At 39.4% G+C, this 24,272-nt stretch overlaps 1 protein-coding gene across 4 annotated transcripts in view; it reads right to left on the reverse strand.

The window, feature by feature from the left end:
* SVIL (supervillin) overlaps positions 1–24,272 on the reverse strand; it is a 142,372-nt gene that overhangs the window by 99,593 nt on the left and 18,507 nt on the right. The window contains exon 1 of one of the 4 annotated variants that reach the window (XM_031052416.2): positions 15,139–15,220. The exons of the other annotated variants lie outside the window; for them this stretch is intronic. The gene's annotated coding sequence lies outside the window, so the exon portion shown is untranslated. Of the gene's footprint in view, positions 1–15,138; positions 15,221–24,272 lie in introns of those variants that run through there. 4 annotated transcript variants of the gene reach the window in all.

The following is a 24,272-nucleotide window of genomic DNA, read 5'->3' on the forward strand; positions in this document are numbered from 1 at the left end:
GATGAATTTTTAATTATTTAGAAGCTTCCTCCCAGTATTCACACAAATTGGAAAGCCAAATAGTATTTGTCATTTCTCTTATCTATACCTTGGCTGTGCTTCTACTTTGTCAGCAGAAAGGCAGCTCAAGAAAACTCAGAACTAATTCTGTCACTTCCTAACAAAATGAATTCAAATAGATCTTTCTGAAGACATTGTAAAACCTTAAGTTAGAATAACTGATTCAATTATGTGATTTTCCCCTCACTACCACCACTTCAGAACAAACACAGTAAGAGGTTTGAGCTGTCATAAATGAGCATTCAAAACAGAAATACTGCTCTAAATATTTACAAAGCAATAGAAAGCTCTCTGTTTGGAAGAGGCATTTTCAACAGTACCATTTGGCAAACACAATATTTAAAGGTGTCTCCAAATGAAACCTGTAGACTACTCAAAGTTAACAGGAGAAAAAGGGGAGACAAATTCAGATAAAGAATAACTTAGGTAATAGAAAAAGATTATCATCCCTGAAGGGAAAGGGAGGGGAAATTAGAGACCAGCAACTTGGTCAGTAATGAAGAAAGGTCAGAAGTCCAGAAGGATGTAATCATGATCCTGTTTTAAAAAGGGAAAGGCTAAAATTGTGACTGATACAGTGGCTTACTGGCCAGTCCAGAAAGTCTGAAGCACCATAAATAAAATGTCTTTACAGAACATCATCACCTGCAATTTTTCATGTGATGCTTCCTGTAAGTCCCAGCCCACAGCTTTGACAAGAGACTGGTGCTTGGGAATAGAAATGTAAATTCTTACCAAAACCTGACGAAAATCTTTGCACTCCAGGTAGTCCTGGACACTGATCAGGGTACAGCAAGCACAGCATCACTGTGGTTGAATTACAGTGTTTCTGGTTTGCTTCTGTAGACGATCCAGGTTATTTGGCCTTGTTTTTTCTTTCACAGCGTTCTTTGGGGAGGGAATAATTTATGCTATGTCTTCAGAACACAAAGACCTATTGTCAAAGTCACAAGCTGCCTGTTTGCCCTAACAGGGATAGATCCTCTGTGGTGCAGGGGGGAGGGATCTCCTTTAGAAGCAGAATGGAGGTTTTGTTGTTGTTATATTCAAAAACAACAGAAGGTTGCCATAATTTGCGTCAAGAAGTCCTGAGCTAAAAGCTTGATATTTTGCTTTGCTAAGAGCTCCAAAAGGAGAAGAAAAAGGCCCAAACCAAGTCTGCCCTGAAAAACTCTACACACACATCCTCCTACACCACATTTACTTAATTTTTTTTTTTAGTGGCTTGCATGCTAAGTCTCCAGTCTGCAACCACACCAGGTTTGGTTACTTGTCAGCCCTTAAAGCTAAACATATATAACACTTGGCAGGTGGCTGTGGGAAGGACTTTTAGCATCAAGGAAAAACATGATAGGATGGGTAAACTTGAATGTCCAACTTTTTTTTTTATACGATACTCTCATAGGATATACAGCCATGTTGGCCAGGGTCAGGGTCCTGAACCATGTAAATATTTCCAAACCTTTAGAGCTTGTCTACCTCAATACACCATTCACAGGGAGGACAGCTTGATGGCCATAGGCACAGTACCACCAACTACATTGGTTTTTACTGTACTCTACTGAATACACTTAGCTTGCTGTGAACTGACAAAATTACTGTTCTGTGTCAGGAAGATCCACACATCTGCCCAGCAGGAACTGCCGTAAAGCATCCTTTTGCAGTCAGAAGGGCATGTCTCAGCTCCATCAGCTTTCATGGTTAGGTTTCAGCCCACCAGCCTTGGGATATGGCAAGGGCCATGCTTAAATTTTGCTTCCCTGCTATCAGGGAAATAGTGTTCAACACAAAATCCAGGTTTATGTAAACAATGGAGACACCAGAAAACTGCTTGGTGATTCAACTAGTTGTCACATATCACAAGAGAGAAGCAATTCGGAAGTGTTAATCAATCCAGAGTTCATTTCAGCTCAAACCATTCATTAAACTCTGAAGTTGAACAGCACGTTGCATTTCACAGCCACTGAATCAAAGATACGAATGCGCAAAATATCTTGAGATACTGAGCGAGGCATTGTCAGAGTACATGACGTAAATGAAGTCATGTTGAGAACAAGTCATTTATGCCTCCTAGGGTGTAATCCTATGATGCAATACTCTGATTAAATCTTAGACTATTATCCCAGCATATCAGCCCTGTCTGTTCCCAGCAGAGGTGACCCAAAGATCCTGTTTAAACTAGCCCATTTATCCAATCAAGACAGTAAAAACAAAAGCATGAGAAAGCTCTTCTCTTAAGTGCTTCCCTTGGTTCTCCCTGAAACCAGCTCTACGTTTTCATCCTAACACCTGCTCCCTAATCCTTGATCCCTTCCCCAGTTTCTTTCTCTCCTCTCTCTGTTTCTCTGAAGCCTCACACAGGGAGCAAGTGGCTTGCTGTGGAAGGATACTTGAGACACCAGAATACAAGCCAGGGTGACTACGCCTAATAGACCTTGATTTATCTTAAGTGTTTGCTGACAGGAATGTGCGTAGAGTCACTTTTTTTCTCTAACAATTAGCTTCCACTGACTTGTGTTGTCATGACATTTCATTGTCTGCATTCAATCTTGCATCATCACAGGCAATTGCAAGTCACTTGTGTCTATTCAATTACTGGCCCTACATTTAAATCAGAAATACTTATCCACTTGATGTTTTAATAGAAACTAGCTACTTATGTGCTGGCTTCAATCAACCTGTGTTTGATATCACAGGAACTTCACAAGTCTTTCATAGCTGCACTTCAAAATTATGCCCTAACTTTACTTACACCTATTTTTACTGAAGTCCAAACAACCCAGCACAGGCAGTATAGAAACCTTTGTAATTGTTCTGGGTTTGCCTGGGATACAGCAGCTCTTCCCCGACTCCTCTCAACCCACTAAATCAGCACCCACACTGGCATAGCCATGGTAAGCAAGACTGGGCAGCCCACAGAAAAGAAGGGGAAAAAGTTCACAGAGAACAGAGAGACAGACAGTTCCCCTATCTGTGTGGCCATGTTGCCAACTGACACACATGAAAAGAGTGATTCAGGAGCAAATTGGGAATAGAAGAAAGTGGGAGGGATTCCTAAACTGGTATTGTAAAGTGGGTTTGTCACTTCCACTATTCCTATATGTCAATCCAAACCATCAGCTGCCTGAAGCAGTCAGAAGAACAAATTTGGTATCCCTAGCCTTTAACACTTGCAGGAACATGATCCAGTAGGTGCGCTTATGTGTCTAAAACAGCCATCATTCCTGACAGCAGTAGGAAAGAATGTGGCTGGCCTCACCAAACAGTGTTCAAATTGCCTAGGTATTTCCAGAAGAAATGAGGAGACCCCAGTTTGAAACTCACCATCCTGAGGCCTGAACCCACTTCAGGTCAACCATAAACACCAGCCTACAACAAGTGAATAGCAAGGCTGCTCTTGACCTCTCTTGTTTAAAGCAGAACAGCTACAAAGAGCACAAAGTCTTATCAACAATATTATGTGTTTTTTTCTGGAATTAGTAATTGCTATAAATCCTCCTAGTTAATGTCTGACACATTATTAGCTCAGCAAGCAAAATGTTGGACTAAAGTATGTTGATCCTATGTTTTCTCCTTTGACTTAACCATTACGAAATCCTTATAGCCAGCAAATATACATAATCCAAATCTCCAGAAACATGATTAACACTGGAAAATCTAAGCCTTTACGGCTCTGACTAAGTGCCAGGATGGATCATTCTTCCAGTGCCCACCTAAACAGAACCCTTACACAGAAAGGATTATGACATCATCTAATGACTGATCAGCAAAGGTTTCCAGCCTTTGGTCAGAAAAGAAATGAGAACCATTTGCATGTATGGGAGCTTTTATAAAAAACAGCCTCACAACTCTAAGTTACTAGTGTTCCTCTAAGCTGAACACTTAATATTCTTACCTGGCATAATATGGAACAGGTTGCCCAGAGAAACTGTGGATGCTCCATACCTGGCAGTGTTCAGGGCCAGGTTGGATGGGAACTGGAGCAACGTGGTCTAGTGGAAAGAGCCCCTGCCCAGGGCAGGAAGGGTGGAACCAGATGATCTTTAAGGTCCCTTCCAACCCTAACCATTCTATAAGTATGCTAGATATAAGCATATGATCATCAAATCTGTTCTTTTGAGCTCTGAGATACCTAAAGACAGCTATTGTTTTACTGCTGTTTCTGTAATACTTGCATATATAAACTGACAAATGCATTTTGACAATATTGAAATTGTATCTGTTACAATTACATTTCTAGCATACCTTTAGGTATCTATGTGCTGATAACCAGAGTATTTGTATGTAAAGCACTATAACCAGAATGTATTCTGTGCTATTTCACAAAGTATAGTGTTTTTTCTACTAATGTTTTCCCACTGATAATTTCATAAGAATAAGAAGTAAGAAAACTACAAAAACCTCAACCTGAGAATTTGGTATTTAAATCTGTAATGCAGTCTTTAAAGACTTGAATTAATTTCACAGTTATAAAATGAAGTTTTCCATTCTTAAAACACAACCTCCAGTTATCAATGTAAATATTCCCTGCTTGCAAAGTGAACCCTTACTATCAGAATAAAAGGTTGGCTTTTGAGCTATGTTTTCAAAGTTAAGTTGTACAATTTGCACAGGTTTCACTGAGTGCAACTCAAGGAGTTGGCATATGGGTTTTGTTTGAAATAGTTTTAGTATAAACTCACTCTAGTTAGGGTTTTTTAAGACATTCGGTAAGTTTTATTTCCCTCAACTTCAGGAATTTATAATGTTCTTTAGAATTACCAGTGCTGATCCTTGAGTCTGTTTCTTTCAAATAAGTTACATGTTATGGATGGCTTGACTACAATGAGAGATTTATCATTCAAGGGTAGCTTTACTCACTGCAAAAAAACTGCTACTTCACAACGAAGAGAAACAAATCCAGTGCTGCTGGAACAACAGCTGCCTCAGCTGTTCGGCTCCAGTTGCCTGTGTTAACAAATCAGGCAAGGTTTTTTTATTGGAAACTGAAAGCAGGCAGGTGTTACAATGTCGGATACTAAAGCCAGGTCTCAAATTCCAGACCCAGCTTCTGGCTGCAGGGTCAGCATTATCAACCCCTAATCACCACTGGAGTGCTGCCTGAAATGCTGTTCCCTTGAGGCTCTCACCTTGTTTTCAAGGCCAGTTGGCACTTCATGGGAAATGACGTTAAAATACTCCCCATTTTCCACTCTAACATAAACGGTTGGGGCAAGTATTTTCTAAGAGCTAAAGAGTTATTCTAGCTGTCTCCGAGTCTTAACTGAGCTTCCTGTCAGCAAGGACAAGATTGAAAAGTCACATGTGAAGCACATACAACCTGCATATTCCTTAGGTTATTTGGTGCAACTGTTTTGAAACACTAATCCACACTCCTCCCTCCTTCCACAGCGAGCTAATAGGAGACAGTGCTGGTTTATTTTAAGGAATTGATAGTACTTTTTTATAACTCTAAGGCTGATATGATGGACCAAGAATGAAATCCTGCAGGTCTTAGCTGACTGCCAAGAATTTTACAGGTATAAGTCAGGAGGAGCACATTTGGCAGTCATTAACTGCATGGAAGTATTATTAACTTCTCACAGTACTTTCGCAAGCACTCTCCCTCCCGACTAACACCTGAATGCCGTTCCTTTGTAACAGACCGCTGGTAACAGCACGGCAGCTTTTGGCATAAAAAGGCTGTATTCTGTCGGGAAATTACACACTTCCTGCCTAAGGGTCTGATGGAGCCCCAGGTTGTTTTGGAAACTTATCTTGCCTTAGTTAATTTTGATACATGATGCTTAATGTCCAAGTTCATCATGATGCTTTTTTGTGTACCGAAGGAGACACATGTCTGGAAATCTGAATTATTTTAATCTGGGTCTGTGAAATCTGACTTTACAGACTTTTTTTTTTTTTTAACTCTGAGAACTGGCATCATTACAGCCAAGAGAGACCATCCCATCAACTAAGTCCAAATAAATCAGCAAAGACTTAATGTGTAATTGCTGTACCCTCTCTACTGAAAGACTCCCTTCAACACACCACCATGTGAGAAAGTGACATCAGAAACATTTTTATCACCAGTTACCCAATGCATTCTTATCTGCTTAAAGCAGATTCCAACTAGGACATGTTTTGCTCATTAAAAATCACGACCTTCCAGGGTGTCTGTTAACTCTAAAGTGCCTAGTTGGGAAAGTATAATAACCAGTGAATTAATAATGCAAGGCCTGTGAGCATACAGATTCCTCTGAGCTCACTATTCCCCCCTATTATGCCAAACTGAGGCTTTTCTGTGAAGAAACAGAAGCCTATGTATTCAGCAAGAAATACACTGTGAACCATGATGCCTCTGCAAAGTGCTTAAGCCTCAGTCACCCTGTTTCTGCAAACTGTCTGCAAAGAAGCTTTTGCCTCTTTGTAGTGAAATTGCCATGCCTAACAGCCAAGACACTGGGGAACAAACATGAACACAAACAATGGCAATTTAACTAAATAAGCTTGTGCAATTTGCACCTATGATCATTATATTAAAGGCTTCATAGACAAAAGCTGATCTTGTGAACAAGTTCTAAGTAATGAAAATGACAGTGCTGCATTTAAAAAAAAACAAACCACAAATTCCACATGTTCCTAATATTTTGCATAAACAAATGTACTAAGACTATACAAAGCTTTCAAACCACTTCATCAACATAAATCTAACACATAGATAGAGGCAAATATTTAAATGTGTATCTAACAAAGTCCACGTGGGAAAGATTACATATATATTTTTTATTCGATAAAATAGTCCTATACCTAAACTGATAAAGTAGTTTTTATACAGTAATACTCCAGACATGTTCTGTCTTCTGATATTCTCTAGGCTAAAACACAAGTTTATATAACTCAGAATAAAAATTCTAGGTCCATTTTACAGAGAAATAAAGGTCTGTAATACAAAGAAAATGGAAGACAGCCTTAAATTGCTAGTTCCTGAAAGGGAAACTCAAAAATACAATATTAATTTTCTTTGCAATGATACCTTCTTTGTGTTTCTGGAGATTCTATGATTAGAATACACCACCTGGAATAGTCTTGAAGCAAGGAACCTCCTCTTACTGCTCCTTATGCTTCCCTTCCCCTCACCCCTTCCCCCCCCCCTCCCCCCCCCCCCCAACAGCTGATGCTGCTGCAGAAAAGGAAGGTAAAACAGTGCAAGTAACTTCTACCTGTGGTGTCCTGGTAATATTTGAAAATAAGAGAGTGGAAAGTTGGAGGAGGCTTTCTTCAAAACACTCCAAGTCTCAAAAACACAGAGTTACCCAATGCAACAGCATTCATATGTGTTTAGAGAACTTCTTCAACACCAAAGAAAATTACTGCTGAAAGATTTGGGGTTTATAGAAGTGTTCTTATAGCTGTTTGTACTACTGTGGCTTAGGTCAACCTATCAAAACTGACAAAGGAAAGAGAGACAACTCACACACAAATCAGCTAGTGGCAGGATTTTCCATTCATAGCAGAATGAACTCATCCTCTAAGCAAAACCACGAGAATAAAAACACAAAATGCCTTAAGGAAGGCTGAATGAGTGGCATGCACAGGCTGGAATAAACCCACTCACATTTCAACCTGACAAAGCCACTAATATTCTTACAACTGGCTCGAGTGACTGCGTGCAAGCTCTCCAAATGACGTGCTACTTACTTCAGAATCCTGTAAAAAATCCACTTGTCTGCCTTTACACGGGGGAAGAAAGGAAGAAGTAAGAGATGCAGCAGAAGGGGTCAGTCTTCTCAAAATAGTTACTGATAATGCCCAAAGCTCTCTTTAGTCAGATATTTCACAGCTCTTGTTTTAGAAAAGCTTCTCACTTCAGCTAAGATTCCCTTCTGAAGGACCTAATGCTCACTCACTAAGAAAACAGAAAAGTGACTTCACAAAAGTTACCAAATATCAACATGCAAGGCTGGCAAGTATATGTGCAGTCAAGATGATTCAGATAAGTCGGATAAATTTAGAACAGAGCTTTCCTAAAAGCATGCGTTCACCAAATGCAGTAAATATGCTGGAGCTATATCCAAGTGCTGATTCCAAACACTAGAGCAAAAAATTTATTAGTGAAAATCTCCTTTTAAGTGTTCGCTGCCATCTGAAGTCTTCAACAGTGTTATTCCGTGATCTGCCGTTAGTATTTCCATCCATCACTGGATTTATCCACATAAAACGCTATAAGGCTCTCCAACCTTGGAAGACTAAGCCAAATGCAGTGTGGCAACTTCACATAGGACCAGCCTTTTATGGTTGGAACAGTAGAGCTTTGATACAGCTAATCTACCATAAATAGCTCTTGAAACTCAGAAGGATCAAATCAGCTGTTGCAGCAGTCCTAGCCTGTAGCAGCTTCGAATCCAATTATACTCTCAACTATCTTGCAGCTCTCCTTTTCACTCCCCCCATCCGAAACCTTTTTAGTCCTGCTCCTGCAAGTTAAAAGCTGCAATGACAAATGCAGCAGAATAAAATGCATTTAATGAAAATCTGAAACACAAGCCCAAGTGTTCTTACAATTATCCTAAGGAACACAAGTTTTATTCTGTTAAAAAAAAAACTCAAGAACATGATGTCCATTTAAATTAATTAATTAATTCGCCCTGACTTGTAATGCAAACATAAAGTCTGAAATAAGCAAACAGTTCCAAGAACAGCAAGCTCAGCTTTAAAAGGCAGGTGAAACCAAGCAGATAAACTTCAGGTAGCACTATCTGTGCCCCAGATTAAGTCATAAAGCATTGGATTGCTTGCATATTTTTTCTGTAACTTAAATATACTTGAGAAGTACTAGAACTCACTGTTATAAATCCTTGAATTATAATGTTTCCTTTCAGGTAGTTAGAACCATTTTCCCACAAAGAACCAGAGAACTGTAATTTAAGAATTCTTAAGGAGCTGGGAGCTTCCAAAAGACATGTTTACTAACCTTAGAAGTCAGTGTTAACTCTGAAAATTACCACTAGGACTGCTAGAGCACTGTAATTTCTGAGAAACTAGTGCAGTGACACCATTCTGGAGTCAAATACAGGTTTGAATCCAGTGAAACACAGGTGAGCAGGGTCACTTCTTTCTGATTCACTTCACAGCACAAAGTATGTGCAAATAAATAAGTATGTGCAGATAAAAGACACTTTTTTTAACCATATGTTATTAACAATTCCTCAGTCTTTCCAAAACAAAGAGTTCAGTTACCTCAGTGCAGTACAGGAATTCTGGACTTTGAAGAGGAAGAAGTGTCTCATGAGCAAAGCCTGGATCTGTAGCTCCCACAAGCACATAAATCCTGAATATTGCCAGGACATCCTCCGTTGAGGCATCAGTTATACTTGCACAAGAAAGGGTAGAAGGGGATTGCTAATTCTGGGTATTCAAGCTGCTTTAAGTACCTGAAATATGCCTCCTCTAGAAGGTACCCTAATGAAAGGGGCAAAGTACATAAATCATCATCATCTTCTACATCATGGAAAATTATCAGCCATATGCCAATTCTACGCCTCTCTGAGCTTGTCTTAAATTTTATCATCTCAGTTAAAGGACCTGGGTTTTAATTGATTTGCAAAGCAGGTAACATATCCTGAACACAAAAAGAGTCAATCTTGCCTACACAGATAATGACAAAGCAACTTCAGTTAAGTGTGGGTGGGTTAAATTAAGTGGTTTGCTATCTCCTCTAAACTGAGCATGAAGATCACAGCTGGGTCACCTTCTGGAAGTCTCAGAAAGATCAAAGAACTGGAAGAAGGCACAGAGAGTTTTCCCTTTAGGCCCTAACAAATGCCCAACAGGAGACAGTGAGCTTTCCATTAGGATGGAGTAGTAAACTGAGCATGTGACAAGTAGACAACAGACCAGCAAGATCTGCCTGAGTAAGTTTATCACTTTGAACTCAGCTTGTAGAACTTGTCACATTATGCTTCTGCACTGTGGCGAAAAAAAGTAGCTGAACCAACTGCTGACAAAAGTTCAACAGAGCTCTTAAAAATGCATCAGGCATGCTTGCAACTGGTAAGAGAGCAGCCGTGAGCATGCTGCCAGAGCACAACCACTGCTGCTTTATGTCCTATCCATAACCATTTAAAACCCAAGGTCTTTTATTACTCTGGAATTTGAAGGATGCGAGTTATGACATGGAAACACACCCCCTCTCAAGAGGCAGGACTGGGATTGCTTGTCTCTTTTATAGAAACCACTCTCCCTATCACACAGGGAACTATGTCAAAGATTTCACTTTTGCACCTAACTTGAAAAAAAAAACAAAATTAAAATCCTGGGTGTGCTCTTTTTACATCAACTTCTTGGCTATAAACACACAAAGCAGAATTACAATGGAAATGCAGCAATTTCTCCCTCTTATTCCCCCGTACAAAATTTCTGTAAACACAGAGGAAGTGAATACATTAGATCACCACCAGCTCTTTACAGCAAGCATAAGATTTAGCATATATCTTCCAGAGGCTATTGCCTCTTATCAAAGAGAGTGAGACATCATGGCACAGGTTCTGTCCCCATAAAGACAGAGTACAAATTAACAGACACACTTTTGATAATTTTCCATGACGTGGAAGATTATGACGATTTATGCACTTTTGTCTTGTACTGCAAGAGAGGGTATATAATTCAATAATGAACAGTCAAGAAGTAACACTGTGTAACACACAGTAAAGTGCACACAGCTTGAGAAGTCTGAATTAAGCTTGCATTTATTTAACAGTTCAGCTTCCCAGTTTACAAATATCTCCTTTTTCCAGCTGGGAAGGGGAAGGAGACTTCCCAGAAAAAAACAAAAACAAACCCAAAAAACAAACAAATTTAATAAAAAGTGACTTACCAGCATCCATTGTTAGAATCATGACCCCACTTCTGTGTCCCAGGAAGCAGGAAGCCTTACCCATCCAGTGTATGCGAATGACTCAGAAGGACAGCATGGCTTTGTTTCAGCTTATATCTTCTAGCTCATTCACCCCTCCTCCCTCTTGTGGGATAAAAGTGTTGCCTGTGTCTGGCCATCCCTATTGGCTCAGCTAGGGAGCCATGCTCATTTAGCATATTCAAGTTTCTGTAAGAGTCCAGAATGACCCATAGGGGATTTTTTTATTTATCTTAGAAACAAACAAACAAAAGAAACCCACAAAAAAAAAACCTAAACAAAAAACAACACAAACACTTTTTGTCTTTCTAAGAGAACAAACTCTTCATTCTTTTACTATCAGATGCATATTACAGTTGGTGTTCTTGCCACAGGCCAAGCAACTCCCTGTGCTTGATGAGGGGGTGGCAAGTCAGGGAGTACAGTCCCACAGACTTCAGTAATCCCGTTTGGCTGCACTGTCTAAAGGAATAAAGCCACGTATTTTGTGTTAAAGCCTATGCCCTCCAGCCCAGCTTATCTTCAATGCAAACTGTATATACCCCCAGACTGAGGATCTCCCAGCTTGCGAGAGAAGATAGGCTCTTCCATTTTATTTTGAACTAGGCAGAACAGTAGACACACACATAGACTCTATGGGTTAAACTCTGCTGTGAGGAAGTAGTCATTTTTTCTTAACCTGTAGGGCTCTCTAAATGTAACAACTGGTATAATCTAGGCTATGCCTGAAGAATTCAGGAAGTGGTCACAATCTATTTGTGAACCACCACTCCAGTTGAGATAATAGCATTAGAAGAATTCATCACAATGTAAGTGAAAAAGATCTGATCAAGAAAACTTTGCTAACTTTGATCAAACCATATAGGACAGGCTAGAAAGTACATTTGGAAGGAGAGAGGGTGGAGGGGGAAAAGGAGTTTGTTTCTTTCTGTACTGCAAAATCCTTCAGAACTTGCAGTCAGACCCTGAGAGGCAAACTTCTGTATCTTGTATCGTAAACTGCTGACAGCCTTAGGTATCTGTACTTTAGGGATTCAGCAAGCACAGTGAATGAAACACTGGTGTTCCTTGTCTCCAACAAGTACTACCTTTTCTAAATAAAGCATGTACATATTAGGCTACTGTCTCACCATGTTAGTCACTGCTAGATAACTTAAGGTTCATAACTCTGCGATACAACCACAAGTATATTTCGGAAGTGTTGCTTCTGATTGTTGAAATAAACACAGTACACCATCTCCTCCCTCCTGTTTTTAGAAGAGGCATCAATTGCTAGTCTTGAACACTAAGCTGCTAACAAAGCTAGAATCTGCAATTCAAAGAAATTAGCAAAAGCGATATAACTGAGTATGCTTCTCCGATTTCTTGGCCTTCTCTTGCTTTGCATGGCTTCACACCAATACTCTTGAGTCATTACAGCTTCATTGGAAACAAAATATTTCTTAAAATGAAAATTTCTGACATTTTCAGGAGGACAGTGCAACCAAAGCTTTGGAAAGAGGCAAAAGTAATTCAGATCCTAGAAACACTATCACTGAATGGAAATTAGGAAGAAATTGCCCAGGTGGACAGGCTGCGCCTCAAAAGCCTTACTACAGAAAGAAGCATAGTGTCAGAAGAGATGTCAGACTGAATGGATTAGTGGTTTCATCCAAAGTTTACAGCTCCCAAATAGGATGCTGTTTTGTTGACCACAATAAATAGCTATGGACATTTGGCAACAGCCCAGGACATGTGCAGAGATGCCATGTTAAATTGCTGGGAGTGACACTGGGCATAGCTTTCTTTCTTACCAATAGTTATTCATTTGAAGAGAGATGCAGCAATAAGGAAGATGCTTTTGTTCTTTTTCCATCCCACCTTCTTCACCTGGCAACATCCTTACTAAAAATCCATAATGCCTAAACAATCAAACAAAAAATATAAGTTTTTTTGAGCATGTGTTCAAGTGGTGCAATCCCAAAGCCTGAGAGGAACTGTATGAACAAAAATAGCAAATGGCCAGTCTCTACCAACAAGGTAGAAGGTGAAGAGCTGGTACACTGTTAAGCACAACTGAGGACCTTGACTCTCTACAAGACACCAGGCTAATCCAGCATTAACACTTCCACCCTCAGGCAAAATGCACATGAGAAACACTGCCAAAGAACACCAGGCACACCAGCTACTACGCAAAACACGTTTTAACAAAAGCATTACCATATGTTGTAGAACAGCTAACCACTTTTGATAGGATGACACTCCCTATAAGCTTAACTTTGGCAGTAAGTCTAATACTAGTGTTCTGTAGCAGTAGAGCACAAAAGTTCAAGCAAACTGTTCTCAAAACAGGAAAAAAACCCAAAAAAATTCTGGGACAGCAAGAGATTGTAAGGTACTGCATGGCATAATTTTTTAAAACACTGCATGCATTAACAATTCAGCTTACAAAGTATTCAGAAAAGTAGTTGAATTGAAAACATAGTAGGGGAGATCAGTCTTATTGACATCTGAGAAAATGAACAAGAAATAAATGGTTTTGCCTTTATCCCCAGAAGGCAGAGGATGAAGTTTCCAGCTAGGTTAGAGGGAACACAGCACAGGTGTTCAACATGTGACATTAACCTGAAGGACAGTGACAGGGGATTTATAAAAACTGGTCTTCCCCAGTGTTTCAGTTCCATACTGGACAGCAGAAATGAAAGAGTTTACTGGTTTTGCATGTTCCTTCATATATATGCAGGGCTGTTAAACTGTCCAGCAAGACAGCACATGAACTTGCACATGAAGCCTCGGCTTTGCTGCCTTATGTCTACAATGCAGGCAGTACATGATAAATGGTACGCTGCTAGCAAAGCCAATGCACTGTAAATTAAGGGGAAAAAAAAGCCCAAAATACCTGTTCACAAACTGTCTACTGGAATGACATTAAAAGAGACTATAAGTGACTCACCTAATCATGTCCTGCATGTTTCCCAGCCTCTAAAGTCAACTGGACAATCTTACCCAGATACAACTCCAGCAACAAAGTAGAAAGCTAGGTCGTGACCTCCAGAGATGCCCAATTTTCTTCCATCCTTTTACAGTCTGATAGTCCATATAATATCTAAGTGAATCTATACTATAAGCCAGTTATGGGTATAGTAAATACTGCACAGTATTCAAGATGCTGTGGAAAAACTATTCATCTGAAGATCATATCCAAAGAGTCTGTGGTTTAGTTATCAGGCCTTCTTAAACTATGCCTTGTCTTATCGTAGTCATGATAAGTCTGTAAATTATGCATTATTAACAATCTCCAGTTGTTTAAATTGTCTACTAAAACAATCGTTCTGGATTTTAGTTGTTGATTTATGGTTTGTTTGTTTTTTTTAATACAGCCAGAATACCCATTCATATGGTCTAACAGCATCGTCTTTGGAAGGTTACAACCAGTTTATGATGGAACATACTAAGAAGCAAGTTCAGCAAGGAATTCTCTGGAGGCTTGACTTACTTGAGTCTTTATTGGAAGTTATTTAAGTACATATTACCCTTGAAAATCTAAATTCAAGGGCTGTTTTCAGTACATGCTTTCGTCTTGCAAGAACAGGCTACTTCCACTCACATTCATTAAATTTATTCACCACACAGAAAGCATACAGCTAATAACTGTGATGTGAATATGCTTGCTCCAAACATTCTTGGAGGAGACTTTATGCAACGGCTTTAATTCAGAATTCTCAATATTCAGTCCATTTTTTCCATGGAATCCAAATCCAAATCTTCAGGAATCAAGGTTAGGTCTTGCAAGTCCTTCCAACTTTTCCAGCTCCTGATCACATATAAAAGTGAGCACTGTCCCCAGTCTCTCTTTTTTTTTTTTTTAATAAGATGTCAAAACAAGCAGAATAAGCTTTTGTTCAAACTTTTACTCTTTACACTGTGTTTCCCTAGCCTTCATCAGCAAGTTGCAAGGAAAAAAGTTCCCATATAATTTCGGAGCAAAACAACGGAAGTGGTGCCTACCATCCCTGCAAGAAAGAAACTGCCTAACATCAGTTCTCTTATAACACTGCATTTTCTTACTGCTATATATGTACTAGGAGGCATACACAGATTATTCTTTAAATGTTTGATACAAACAGCTCCAGGAGAAAAAAAAGAAAAACAACACCCCATAGTTCTTGGTTCACATCTGCATCCTTTTCTCAGCATGACCTCACCTTAAATCCCAGCCATCCAGGCCTGACCCTCTATGTAGATCTGCATCACCACAACCAAATCAACAATTGGCTCACAATTTAAAGGGCAACTCCTCCTACAAGAAATAAACACAAATAAAGTGGGGGTAAGAACCACAAATGCACAAAGGGATGACCTGACTGACTACAGAGAATGAAGCAGTTTCAAGTATCTTGCAACCTTGTCCATTCATATAGAAAAGATCACCACAAGCAACAGCACTTTTCAAAGCCCAACTGTTCATGCAGTACATATTTACGGGGAAAGAAAGGTCTTGCAAGTTTGCCAGGAGACAGACCTGAGACCTCTCTCAATGGGGCGCACATACCCTTTTCAAATGAGTTCAGTGTTGTGGGCAACACCTGCCGTGTCACCTGATTTTTGACCCCCACACCGTGAATCACAACTGCTTTTATTTTCTTCTCTAACAAATATAAACATCTCTGGCTCTCTCTGTAACACTAATTGCTTTCCCGCACAGCGATTTAGCCCACATGGAGATTCATACTGATGTAGTATCAAACTGGGATTGTTTCAAATTAAATGAATTATCCCAGCACTACATTGTACTTGAAGATGCCAAGCCCCCAAGTTCACTCCTAAATACTCACAATCATGAACTACTCCAGGCTTGATCGGTTCCCCTAATGCAGTTGTTTCTTTCTACAGAGCAGCAACAAGTTCTCCAGTGCACACCTGAACTCCATGAAACAGTCTGTGCTGTTAAATTGATCATTATCTCCTTCCTGTAATACAGCCAGTAGCTAAACCAACATTTTTACTGTTGCAGGGTGAGGTTCAGCTCACCTGCAAATAGTTTTAGGTGTCATATATACTCCTTTCATTTTCAAAGCTGCTTTATTAAACTTTCTTTTTTTTTTTACCTACTAAGAGACACAAAATAAAGTCATGATATCCTATGTGACCATAGCAACAACGGTGAAGTCAGGTCACTGCTTTGCTTCCACTGCAGCTGCTGAACATGTCAGACACTAATAACAACATCTAGAGAAGAGGTCAAAACAAAAGTAATCCATTGAAAAGGCAAAAAAAGACAAATAAGAGGAATTCTGCCGGAGCTGGGAAAAACTCTGATTTTTAGAAGACGAACAAACCTCCAAACATAGACTACCTTACAGTCCATGGGAACAGCTAAGGCAGCAATTCAGTCTTCTTCCTAATGATATGCAGCTGTCCATGCATTTTAACTAAGACACTTTTTAAGGTCTACCCACATTTATCTTTGTATTTCAGGCAGGAAACTAGCCTAAAGTTCCCAGAATATAATAAACGACATGCTATTGTTTTCCCATTCCCAACTTTCAATCTCCTCAAATGAGCATTCCTATACTTTGGAGGGGTAAATGAGTGGAGACTCACTTCAGCCTGTAGGAAACAGGAATTAAAAAAGATGGTTGCCAAGGGGTAGCTGAAAGTAAAATAAACTAGTTTCTTCACCATCACATAATGCTCAGTTTCCAACTTCCCTCTTATTACTTAACTGTAGGGCTGCTCCATTACTTCTACTGCTCCTGGCTTTTCCTCTTTATGTATCAACATTTAAAAAGACAGAAAAGGAAGGAAGAGTTTGAAATCCAGCTACAGTTTTGGTCAACTACTTCACAGGTTTCCTGGAAGCCACTGTGAGGCAGGAAGAGGTGACACTTATAATGCAGAGCATGTATTAAACCTGGTGCACACTGCCACTATCCCACTAGCATATTTCATTAGTTTTCCTCATTCTGAAAATGCCACATCTGTGCTTAGAACAAGAGATTGAGGACCGTGGTGCTGCAGTTTTGAAGGCCTGCAGCTTTGAAGCCTGTCAAAATCTACCCTTTCAAAGGAACCTTGAATATCTGGTGTGAGTTGAACTATCCTCTCAGAATTGTTGGGGTTCTCTTTTTATATTTGCATACATCAATGTATTCCATACATCCTTGTTACTGTCAGAGGTCTTACATGAAGCTTTGGCAAGAACACACAATGAGACAAACCCAAGGCCTAAGAACTACAGATCACCCACTAGGGAACATTTGAGACTGAAATCAAAATGCAAGAGCTGGCAATTGAATTACAACCTTCTAAAGACTGACCTTGGCCGCAATATTTTTCACTCTCTCTCCAGTTCATCTGAGAGGTGTCTGGCAAGCCACTTGAACTGCATAGCCGATAATTCCTGCATTTTGAGAGTTTAGAACAAAAGCAGGAAAAGGCACTTCAAACATTAATTCTTTACTTTTTGAGTTACTCTGGTTTATTGCACAACAGATAGATGCTGACAGTACATTATTAAGGAAAGACAGACATCAAAATATCATTTGGATATTTGTTATTACAAACTAGAAAGAGGGGCCAGTGAGTAATCCCTTCTGCTTAGTCACAAAGATCCATCATTTTAGATCCAGGGGAATAATCAAGCTTGCAGTTTTTCTAGAAAAAGATGCATCTTCTGTATGCAGATAAATTCAATATTTGGACTAATTTAACTCCTGACAGCTGTTACACCTGAACCAGTAAAGACAGTGTGCACAGCAGACAGAAATACAGCTACTCTGCAAGACTTTGCACTGACCCATCAGGTTATCCACTAGGCTGGGTAGGGGACAGCTACCACAGCTTCTATTGTTTGAAGTCTGTTCTGCACATAAGAGCTCCAGAGCTACGAGGCTTATCTTAAAGTGTTTCACTGAAATAAATTAAGGTTGTGTCCCTCCAATGTCAAGAGGACAGGAAAAGAAAATAATTTTTTAGGATGTTTTATTGTTGCTTAATGATTTTTATCACATCAGTTCTGCAAAGCCATCATCTTCTCATGCTTGTCAAACCCAACACGATAAAGCATTACACCACAAAAACTGGAGATGTTTTGACAAGGCCCCACTCTGCAAAGCCTTAGTACCTCTTCATTTCTTACAGAGGATAAAAAATAAAAAATGTAGCTTGGAAAAATCTGGGAAAGAGGCAGAGGGGTGCAACAACTTTCCTGGGAAGCCATGTATCATTACAGAGAGTTCAATTAAACCAGAGTCTAATACCTCCTTCACACTGTCTCAGCTGAGATGTCATGTCTTAATGCTCCAGAGGCACGTAACAAAACATACTGGGCAGCAGCCAAGCACAAAGGACATTTTCAGACTGTTGGTTATGCTTTTATTGTGTCCTTCTCCCCTTCCACCCCACCAAAAAAAAAAAACAAAAAAAAAAACAAAAAAAAAAAGGTCACAAAGATTTTCATCAGTCCAGGTCTCTCAAACACTCAGAAGATCTCTTTAAGGACACCTAAATTCAGCTCTGTGCCTGCACTTACCCTCTATATTGGTACTAGCCTGTAAACTCTTAGCATCCCGTGTTCTCATTTTTCTTGTTTTCTGAGGAATTTCAGAAGAGCCCTACACAAGAATAACAGGATACAGGCACTTTTTTTGGTAGATAGTCCTCTTAGAGAGCGCATCCAAAAGCTCAAATACACCCTGCTGTTATTTTTCTCTATTCCACCATCTTATATTGTCATTTGTGACGTAATCTGCTCCAATCAGCAGGACTCTTCTAAAATGCATTTCTCTCCCATTTGACCTCACATGACACTGTTGTAGTTTGACCATCTGTTCTAATCCCCCTGCCCAATGATGTTTTCAGAACCAATCTGCTTTTGCACATTCCAGATGTTTAAAGAAATTACTTTTCTGAAGAACTGAAGAAGACCTGCTGAGGAGACAGTCTCTACAAGCATCATGATAGAATCATGCCTGAATATACTTCCCTCAACACTCTAAAGTGAAGCCATTCATCTGAAAGTTACCAGGCTCAGTATCTAGGAACTTGACATCTACACTGATTATAATAAGTGTATGTGCAATCCTCCTACCATATCCTTAAGAAGTACAGTGCACAAGTTAAGGATAACTCCTACAAATAGCATGGGATATAGAAGTATATCTGAATAAAAAAATCATGGTATTGCAAAGCAAGATGAATGTCTGAGGTGCACATTGGAACAATTGACTGTGCATATTCATGCTTACCACATTAAAGTGCTGTTATTGATACTTGCCAAATACTCCTTTAGCAAGGAGAATTAAAAGCAGGAAGCTCAGAAAAGCCCTTTATCCAAGACAGTCATAAGACATGTTAATGTGAAGTTTTTTCCACAGTAGTAGGCTACAGTTTCTCTTAGAATCTGGTTTCAAATTTGATGAAATAGGATTCTGCAAGAAACTCTATACCACCTCACAGAAGCTCCCATCATACACTGACCTCTAGTGTAATAAAAACTCAAGACATCAGAAGTCTCAAAGCCTTAGGAAAATTATCATATTATTTTCCCAGCACTCTGAAGGAGACTTTCATGTAATAAACCAGCCTGAATCAGAAGGGCCTCACAGGATTACTCTCAATTGTTTAACAAAACTAGAGCATGGGTAAAAGAAGCTACATAACTTAAGTTGTTCTAAGAATGCGAAGATACTGCTGTGTTTACATTATTTCCAACAAAGCTGCATTTAACTTCTTCGAACAACAGTTTAATTTAATACCTAAACATTCTGCCTCTACAAAAATCTTTCCTAACTACAAATTTACAAAGCTCAATTAAAAATAATTTCAAACAAACACTCAGCTTGGGCAAGTCCTGTACCAGGTAGATCACAATTAGATGAGCTGTATGATTCTGTATCAGACTTTCGGAGGGCATGTGGACAGTGCTGCTGGCTCAGATGTACTTACTGTAGCCATCACTCAAGACAAGAAGCCTGCTGGAAATGTGATATAAAAATCCTCATGGGTTCTCGCTCACTAAAGATACAGGACTCCCAGAGTCAGCTGAGGGGGTGCAGCATGGCCTCTCAGAGAGCTCAGGCAGATGGGGGTCTGGGTGTGAAAGCAGCTGCTTTGTTTGGACCAACAGCTTTGGAAAAGGAAAACCAAACAAAAAATAACAAGAAGAAAATTAAAATAGTTTCAAAACTATCAAAACACAAACAAAAACACTTTCCATCCCAACTTTAAAGAATCTGTATCTTGTTATGAGCTAACTGTAGTTTTATGATAAAAACTACTTAATGAAAGCACAGCAAATTCTAAGACAGTATTGCTGAACATGACAATTAAAATGGATGCCCAAATTATTTAGGGCTTGTATACTTCTGTCCATTCCTAAGCACCTGACTCTGGACAACAAATCCCAGAGATGTTCCCTTTGTTTCAGCTCATTTCTTCTGCCTCCTTTAAAAGCAAGGCATCATTCAGAAGCTATTTCCAAGAGAAGTGACATTTTCAAAGTCTCTGAGCTTTCCAATGTCTCTAAAGCGCAGGCATATGTGGCTATCTTGGAACAAGGGCTTTTGCATGCACTCTAGAGTAGAAGCTCTTATAAATGTCAATCTTTTTTGAAGAGGTATTAAAAGCTTCAAAAATACTAATTTCAAAAAGAGTTAAATGCAGCATGAAAATAGTAATCATAACTTCAACGTATTAAGGAAGTATTCAGAAATCATTTCAGAGAGCTGTTTGAAACTAAGTTCAGATCAACTAAAGGAGGTCCTTTACATTTGCCCTCCCAGATTTGAGCCTGTGAAGATAACCTAGAAAGGACTGAGATTTTAAGACTGGTTTCTAGCTGTAAGATACAGAATTCAGTAAATCCTTGTCTGTAATAACATCTGAAAGAATAGCTTTGCATTCCTTAAAAGAAGACACTATTTAATGATGTGTTCAAACCTAAGTATATGAAGTTTCAGACCACATCTGAAATACATGCAAGTCATTAGGAAGACAATTATTAATATCTACCACACTTGCCTTCTGCACAGCAGTGAGCTTCTTGCCACCCCAGCAATGAATTCCATCCCAACATAAGCTGTGACTTACACCCTGAAGTCAGCTTTCTGGATGTACTATATCCTGCAATCTAAACCTGGAGGCCTCTCCAGTCAGACCATGGTAATAGCATCAAGTATACAAGTCATAATAAAGCACAGTACCCTTCATGCTATTTGGTAAGGGATCTAGAAGAAATGGGATTCCTAGCTACTGCTAAAGTTCAAATCTTACCTATAAGAATTGCTTTTCCTTACCACATCACAGTCATCTTATAGCCAAAAACTCTTACTCCAGTTATAGCATGGAGTCAAACTAGTAGCACTCAGGATTTACAAAGATATCAGTCACTATGTAAGGTCATTTCAGGCAGACTTACAAATAAGATTCATGTTTTAACATGACAGATCCTGGTCAAAGACACTCATCCACACTTCATTTCCAATTCAAGTATGCCAACTCAGCCAACCACTTACCTCACATACAGCACATATATTCTTCAGACAAGGAGCTATATTGAGAAATCCCTGATGCTAAACTGTAATTTCTACGCAGAAAATAGTTTGCCTAGGAAAGAACAATAACACTCTCCCAGTCCAAAGGGAGCAACAGTTAATGCACAGAGCACATCAGAATGAGAAGTGCGTGACTGAGGTCTGAGGGCTTGCACAACAGATCCTTCCCATTGTATTTGACAGAATGTGTCCTTCCAACTATTTTTTTCCTAAATTCTTGTATTTAATTCAATGCATGTGGCAGTGGAAATGACTTTTAGAACAGTGATGTGCATCAGTACACAGATGTTCCACATTTGTCGTGTCACGTGAACCTTGTGGCTAACACCCAACCATTAAAAGTCTAAAAGTCCTCCTACATGAAAATCCACATGATGCATTTGTTCCTAGAAGAACATCAGACAACACATTACATTGCTGCAGATCGATTTCTCCAATATTGCCTTTTTTATTATTATTATTTGTTCTTTTTTTTAAGTGCGACCAGCTTTCTTTGGTTTCAAGAAACTAAAGCAAAAAAAAAGAAAAAAAATTACACAGAAATTAAGTCAAATGGTAGCTTAACAAAATTTGCCCAAGCTAGGATAAAGCCCTTCAACATGAATTAACTGTAGTGAAAGAAAGTGCCCATATGTTACACATAATCATGTGCAGAATTTTTTTTGGACAGCCCTTTTTCTAAGGAAACTAAAAACACAGGAGCAAAGCAGACAGCTTCATAACCACCACAGAGCTCTGAACATTTCAAAGAGGTTTCCTACTTTACTCCTTTCCAAAAGAATCAAAAAAAAAAAAAAAGGCATAGAAATTGATGGCAGAGTACATGACCTGGGCCCTGCCCTCAGACCCTTACATTCAGCACCATCTTAATGATAAGGAACATATAGCTCAAAATGCTGTATCCCCTAAGAAATGTGTATCCAGGATTAGTGAAACATTCCATTCAAAGTTTGTATTAGACTACTGACAGTATCATGCTGCGGGTTGTGAGAGTTATCAGACAACTGTATACCAACTTATTTTTTACTGAGTTAGCAATATAAAACCACATAAGGATTTTTTTCAGACACTAATTCCAACGATATCTTTATTAAAAGGCAGTAGCCCTTAAATATAAATGTGCTGTAGTCAACAGATCACTGTCTATCCAAAAATCACATTTCTAAGGGAGTTACCTGAACTACGTAATTATCATGAAAAGCAGCCAATTTATACTTGAAGATCTACAGTTATGACCAGCTCAGTACACTTGGATTTGGCATACATTAGAAAGCATCTATTAATTCACACATAAGCATTTGCAAGCTAACAAATTCAAGCAGAATAAATCTAAAGCCACTTCCCACTAGTTATTGCATGTGACAGGCCTGCGGTCAGCACCCTATAACACAAGAGAGATGGTCTCAATTTCTTGCTGACAGAATCTTGTATAACCTTGGAGAAGTCACCGGGATTGCTCTGTGGCTCCATGGCAATCTCAGCCAGCTGCTAGCTGTCAGATTCCCACTCCTCTCCCTAGCAGTGTGAGTCAATCCCTTCCCTGCTCCACAACATGGTTGACCCTGCACTGACTCATTTCAGATCAGCAGCATAAAAATTATTCAATTGCTTCCTTACACATTAAACACAGATGAGCATGGGGCAAGGGGAAATCTGGTACATGTGGGTGATCATATGGTAGCTAGCCCCAGCCCCCATAATCCAGCTCCCAATCCATCATTCAGGATGAACTCTCCAATTTCATAGGGGTCTGGTGAGGATGAGTAACTCGGCGTTAGCACTGAGATTCATGTTAACTCACTAAAGCAATTTTTCAGATTATGTGTATAAGGAAGGGGATTTTTTCCACAGAGTAACTATTCTGGACAAGCCTGTGGCTCCCATCACCCAAATTTATAAATTCTTTAGGGATTTTGAGTCAAGGAGTTACTGAAGTAAAATAAAGCTTACAGAGGGATCCATGTTGAGACAGAAAACTCCAGGATAAGCCCTTGTTTTGCAGGAAGCTTCAGGAAACAGCCACAGAAGGAGCTTTCCCTTCTACAAGTCTGTATGCTCAACAAGGTCATCATTTGCTGCTGCGTCTGTGATTCCTTCTGTATTTGGGTGTGGGGCATCACACAGCAGATTTACCTGAATAAGTGCAAATTGCTGTATCAGAAGTACCCATGCTGCTTTATCTCAATTAGTCAACAGCTACCCATAAAAAAGAAATGGCAAAATATGGTCTTCAGGAGATTGCCTAGAGTTAAGGTGTCCCCAGAGGCTGAATCTCCTTTCTCCTCTCTTAAGAAAGGGAAGAGGCCCAATCTATTCTTAAAGCACTCTAAAGTGAAGATACAGCTTCCTATGATCTTCAATGTGATAGCTGTACCTCTGTTGCTGTTCGGGCTAGCTACCTCAATGGCCAGTAAAGACAACCTGTCGGGAAGTCCATCAACAGGGAGCATTTTTTTTCTAGACAGCTACAAGTGTTTTTTCCCTTTTTCTATTGTCACAGACGTCTTAGGTGGCAGAATTAGGCTGTATGAGATCAGAACAGGTATGTGTTAATAGTACCAAAGCAGAACCAAAACATCACAGCAAATGTTCACTTTATTAGCACAATCAGAATACAGCAGAAAATATTTAACAACATATATTATCTAGCAGAATAAATAGAAAAACTTCACTCAACATTTAAAGGTTAGATTTGAATAGAAAATTATAAAAGTGACCTGCCGGAAACACAGCTGTATTGGCAAAAAAGCCTGAACTTAACCGAAGCAGCGTAATTACCACTT

Source organism: Melopsittacus undulatus, chromosome 1, assembly GCF_012275295.1.
Source record: "Melopsittacus undulatus isolate bMelUnd1 chromosome 1, bMelUnd1.mat.Z, whole genome shotgun sequence".
Classification (NCBI taxonomy): Eukaryota; Metazoa; Chordata; class Aves; order Psittaciformes; family Psittaculidae; genus Melopsittacus; species Melopsittacus undulatus.